The 6,216-nt window shown below is 32.4% G+C and overlaps 1 protein-coding gene across 1 annotated transcript in view; it reads left to right on the forward strand.

Moving 5' to 3' along the window:
* The window catches only part of LOC117173566 (MOB kinase activator-like 2), a 269,215-nt gene that overhangs the window by 132,419 nt on the left and 130,580 nt on the right, over nt 1-6,216 (forward strand). The gene's annotated exons all lie outside the window — the stretch shown is intronic.

Raw genomic sequence — 6,216 nt, forward strand, 5'->3', positions numbered from 1 at the left:
AGGATACAGAAAGAGTATTAGGTAATTTTGGGGATCCAAGAATAAACTATAACGGAGATAAATTAGTTGGTCTATGCTTAGAAAGGGGTCTGTTTATTACAATTACTTGGTTTAGGCATAAAATGATAAATATTCACCGATTTTTGTTAATCTTTTTTCAATTTTTTGTAATTATATAAATAAATGCATTCTGTTAATATAAATTGAATTAACAAACGATTTGGCGATTTCAGTTTTTCTAACTAACCGAAATCTCCTAACAATGCCCGAGATACACGAGGTTGAACAGGCTTGCGGCGGAAATGCATGTACAGATATCACTGAGTGTGAATGCTATTCAAGTGCTTTTGTTCTCACGTTTTTTGATTATTAAACCAAATGTAAAAATTTATTCAAAAACTGGCTCTGCTTGCTTCGAAGTATGGTTATTTATATGAGGTATGCAAAAAAATAGATAAAAATATTTAACCGTGCGGCCTCAAAATCCAGAACCGATTACACATTCTGATAAAGGGCTTTAAAGATGTGCGGCTTGTACACTTCATCCTAAAATTGTCAAATTTTTGTAATGATGTATAAAATCGAGGAAAATGTTTTCATTATTATTTGTAAGAGACATTTGAAGATAAACGGTGTACTTTACAGAAAAATAGTTTGGGTACAAAATTTGTCTTCAATAAGATTTCTTCAGGTGTTTGTATTTTTGCATCCAATATAGGGAAATGCTGCAATTCATGTTTAAATCCAATGGTCATCTGCTGATGTAATTCCCTCAAACATTCTAAACAGCCCTATTTGATTAGTTTTTATTAAAAGTAAAATTTATTTAAAAAATGTTTGCCTAAAAGAATATAATAATTTATATAATTCCCGAGATAATTCCTGAATAAAAGAACTTTAATAAAAACAAACCGAATTGAATTGTACACAGAATTAGAACCCGGCCTATTATTTCTTTAAGTACGCTCACATAGATTTATCGAGGTACATGCATATTTCCTAAACTCCATTTTTAGTAATATTTATTTTTCCGAGATAAATTTGACATACGTAATAACAATTCACCCTAATTTATATTTTTCCTACTTATCGTGTTTTTTTTTAATTTTTACATCACCTTATTTCTATTTATACAAATGACCATTAAAAATTATTTTCATTTTTCTTAATTACTATTATTCCCATTTGTGATAATCCTCACCACGGAGAAAAATGGAAGGTCTGTTTGGCCATATAAATGAGCAGACAGATCATATTACAGGGTCGACTCTAGGACAGCTCTTGAATATGGCTAAAGCGACTATCTCTAGAAGATAAAAACGAGAGTTTCAAATCGACAATCTCAGAAAGGCGTCTCGGTTGTCTCAGACCGTCGTCTCGGTCATTTCAAGCTGGCTGACCTGATCATTGTAAAGGTCCGGCTTGGAAATCTCCGATGGTCGATCTGATTTTCTCAGACATTCGACTCCGTCAACTCGATGTAGGATCACGAGTGCATTGGCCCTGCCCGTGCCATCTGTCTTTACATGAATCTCATGTCAGAACTGAAAAATAATGATTTAGTTTCAAATTAATAAGTACAATTCAAGTTTATCCTAAATCGACTAATGCTATAATTAACAGTGATTACTTAAATAATTATAATCTGTTTCAAACTTACATTAACCTCAAAAAGATTTTAATTAAATGTCTTAAATCTAACATTACTAATAGAAAATATTAACGTAACAATTACTTCTTTAAAACAGGTACTTACAGAATAAGATATTTCCAATAAATCCTCAATAAATACACCTCACTTTACACTGAAATAGTTGGTAAACACCTTCTTTTTTAACAGATATCACTATGCTGTCTACGATTTCGTTATGCTAATTGGAGCCAATTAGCGATACCCTTTAAATTGTCACGCGCATGATTGACGCGCAAAAATCAAGCAATGGACCATGCGCAATGGCTTATCTACTCCCTCTTGGATGGTCGAAATGAGTGAACAAAATATGTGCGTATTGACCATTCCGAAAAGGATACCTTAGTTATCCCTGATAGTAAGTGCAATGCTCTTATAAAAGTCAGACTGGCGATAAAATAAGAGTCTTTTTAACCATGTCGAAAAAAATATGAAAGGATCGTTCGCCCATGTAGACAGACTTGCTGGCTCTCTAAATTTTGATCATATAACTTTGACCGTCCATTTTTCTCCGTGACCTCACATTATCAGTATGCAACATAAATTGCAATGTACCTGGAGAACATCCGGGGCATAAAAATAATGGCGCGAAATTCAAATTCAAAATACTCATTGCGTTATTTTTATGCTGGATCTACTTTAGGTAAAATTTAATTTCAGTGATATGTAGATTCAGTGAAGAGGGAATTACGACAAATTTTGATTCGTTGAATTGAATTTTAGGCCAGAAAGGGTACACACTGCACATATTACGTGAGACATTTAGTTCCATATATTCGGAAGAATGAAAATCTCCAGTGATGATTCGGATAAATGGAAATTATGGTCAATAGTAATTCAGATACAAAATAATTATGCCAACCCTACCGATAGAAATCTCAGACTATATGCTAAAGATTCTCAAGGCTCTGAGAAGCTCTGAGACATTCTCCGCAGGCACTCAGGTAGATATATTTAAAGGTCCTGGTCGCTCTTTTAAATGCTTTGAAGGCTTTAAAATTTCCTTTCCGAAATTGAAATAAAAATACGATTATAGATAACAAGCAGACAGGCTGAAAGTGAAATAAGAATTCGATCATGAATAACAATCAGAGAGGCTATATCAATAGAGTAGCCGACACTCGATGATTTCAGATATCTAACTTTTTATTTGAATGTTTTAAATTAGAATTAATACAACGTTTCTCGTAAATGGAATGAGATACGCCAAAAAAGACAACATTTTTAAATTCAACTAGAAAATTGTATATTAGTATATAAGTTGTCATTATAAATAAGTATAATAAGAAAATTCATCAATTAAAAAAAAATTGTTAAGAATTTCAAGAAAAATTTAAAAAGGGGGAGTCGGGTTAGCGACGGCTAACTACTGCGAATAACTTTGTTGGCCCCGTACGTGACGAATACAAAAGGAACATTATATTACCGTCGCATCACTCTTAAAAGGACCACTAAAAGTACCTTCAAAAGGACCCAAATCTCTCTGACTATCTAGAGACTAAATCGTTCAAATCGATCCTGCAAATAGTACCAAACCGGCCAGTCTATTTCGGCTGAGGATACTCTGAGATTTCTATCGGTAGGGAAGTAAAAATTCAGAAAAAAATTAAGAAAAAACTCAAATCAGACTAACAGAAATGATGGTAAATGGCAATTTAAAAAAATTTTTAAATTGATGAAATAAAAATACGATATACATTTTTAGGACGATTCTCGTAAATTTTACTTGTTTTTCGTAATTGTAAGCCAAGCACTTTATTGAAGTAAAATGTTCAAAGTTTTTGTAATTTATTGTTTTACTTACTAAATGCTGAATTATTAGACTGAAAATTAAGATAGATACTGGATAGGAAAACTTTTTTTTCAAATTTTTTCATCTTTAAGGATTCAAAATCAAAATGTTTATTCCCGTGCAGAAGTTGCCTTACTTCTTTTCGAGTTGCGATCTGGACCCGATCAGATTTTCCACATGTGGCCGCAAGGGGGTAAATGGTTTGGTTCGCGAGAGAACCAGGTCGGGTCGGGTTAGGTTAGACAAGATTATGTCAAATTCTCTGTAATCGTCGTGATATTGTTTTTTTTTTTTCATAGAACTTGAAATGCCAAAAGCAAAAAGTGGATTGCGAGTTTCGAATGAAAGAATTGTTGGTGAGATTTCTTATATCCGCAATGAAGTCAAAGGTAAGCTTTAATTCCCTAGAATCAACATGACAATTCATTTTTAGCTTATGAAGATTTCCAGCATGTATTCGAGAAAGTGTTGTTATTTTAAGCGTATTTACTATCTATGTGAATAAAAAAATGTTCTCCAGGTTTTCAGAATTTTATATTTTGTTGCTGATATTTTGAAAATAGAGATTGCCTTACACCAAATGTATGAATTTTCGGATTAGAAACATTATAGATTAAATGCTTTTTATATTTTCACGAACATAACCTCACTTATTAAATCTTACTCCATGTGCCCCATGTGCATTAGTCAAGCAAAAATCATTCCAAAAGAATATTAAAAACCTTCAAAAATATTTATAATTAAAATCACTTCTGTGTGTATGTGAAAAATTGAAGTTTTGTCAAATACAAAGTTGAAAACATATTAAGGCTGTTGGAACAGGGCGCACAAAAATGGTGAAATCTATGAGACGCTCAAAAGTTACCAGCGGTTGTAACGTGCAAAACACATTTGAAAACTGCGCATTACGTAGAATCATATAAATAAGGTTAGCATTGTGTAACCTATTCTCGCTGTATAGAACACAAATAAGGCGTTCTCTCAAAGAACGCCCTGAGTGCAATTTGGTCGTTTCGAGAAAAAACGATTTCAAAATTTAAAATTGCACTACTCATCATTAAATATAACGAATTCATTTTTTGTTGATTTCTTGCAAAACATATACTGTAGAATAATGGATTCAAACATAAAATCTTCAATAAACATTTTTTAACAATATTTTTAGTGAGAGATGATGCAAAAGCACTTAGGTCATTTTTTGGGAGAACTACGAAAAATATGGTTTATAGCTATAAAAACACGAGCAAAATTTAATAGTAAGATATATTTATTTAATTTTATTTAATGATATAAAAAATAAATAAATGTTATTTTTTATTATTTGTTTATTCCTACCTGTCTCGTTGTGATTTTCTTTTCAAAACAATGAGTGCTGCTAGATGTTCAAGTTGTGGTAGAATTAGCAGTCGTACAAGTATCCATTATTTTATATTCAAAAGATATATCGCTTGAAAAAAGTAAACGACACGGAGAAACTTTCAGTTCTAAAATTTGATGGTATAATATTTATTTTTACAATACGATAATAGCAAGCCAGGATGTAGAGTCACTATTGCAAGAATTACTATGGTGACTATTAAAGTCTGAAGTTATTATGCCTATTCAAATATAAAATAAATGATAAAATAATTGCACTTATACCAAAAGAAACTTACTATAATAACTAAGACAGACTGTGAAGTTTACAAAACACAATAGTAAAAACAGTCTGTCTATGTTCACTCTACGCATTTCTAATTTTTGCCATAGCAAATAAGAAAAACTTCCATGGTCGAAAGAGCAAAATAAAAATAAATTCGCATTCACTTCACGCACTATACATTTTATACATTAAACATACAATAAGATATTTATATTTTATTCTAAGCTGAAAGAGAAAAAACCTTGTTAGAAGATATCAGCCATGGCGGGAATTGAACACGGGTCTCCGGGGCAGCAGAATGGATATATTTCCCTATGATAAAACAAATTATAAGTTTTAGAAATTTTATCATCCTCATGAACTTCGGCGCATGTAATGACGTCATTTGGTAGTGAACCGCGAAGCACTACATTCAATTGTTTTTTCTTTCATTGCACCTTCCCATTGAAAATGGTAATTTTTCTTACCTGTTTTACAACTTAGGGATCGTCCATAAATTACGTAACGCGTTTTTCTTTTGTTTGAATAAAGACGAGCATGAAATTGATGTGAAGTTGAGAAAGACACAACGATATAAACAAAAGAAAAAAGTGTTACGTAATATATGAACAATCCCTTATGTTATTTCAAATGCTAGTTATTGCAACTACAGTTTTATCATTTAATTTGTGAATTTCATTTTTTTCAACTTCAATCTGCTATAAAAAATATGAATTTTTCTAACTTAAATGGTAATAAGTAGCTTTGTAGTATACGAGGGTGGATTGATAAGTTTCCGGCCTGACCAAGAGATGGCGCCACTAGGCCTACCTTGAGGTGGCGTTCTATAGTACCATCCTTAGATAGCTTGTAGCTATAGTTTCAGCCCGATCGCCATGTTAGTTTAGGCTTCAGAGCACACTGAACAAGACGCCTCTGTGTTTTTCTTAAAAATGGAAAAGCTGGAAAATCGTGCTGTCATCAAATACTTTTATTTGAAGGGGTTAAGGACGAAGGAAATCAAAGAAGAGATGGACTCAACACTGGGGACATCCTCCCCATCATATTCAACCATTATGCAGTGGGTTTCCGAGTTTAAAAAGGGTCGTGTGA

This window comes from Belonocnema kinseyi, chromosome 5, assembly GCF_010883055.1.
Source record: "Belonocnema kinseyi isolate 2016_QV_RU_SX_M_011 chromosome 5, B_treatae_v1, whole genome shotgun sequence".
NCBI classification, from domain to species: Eukaryota; Metazoa; Arthropoda; class Insecta; order Hymenoptera; family Cynipidae; genus Belonocnema; species Belonocnema kinseyi.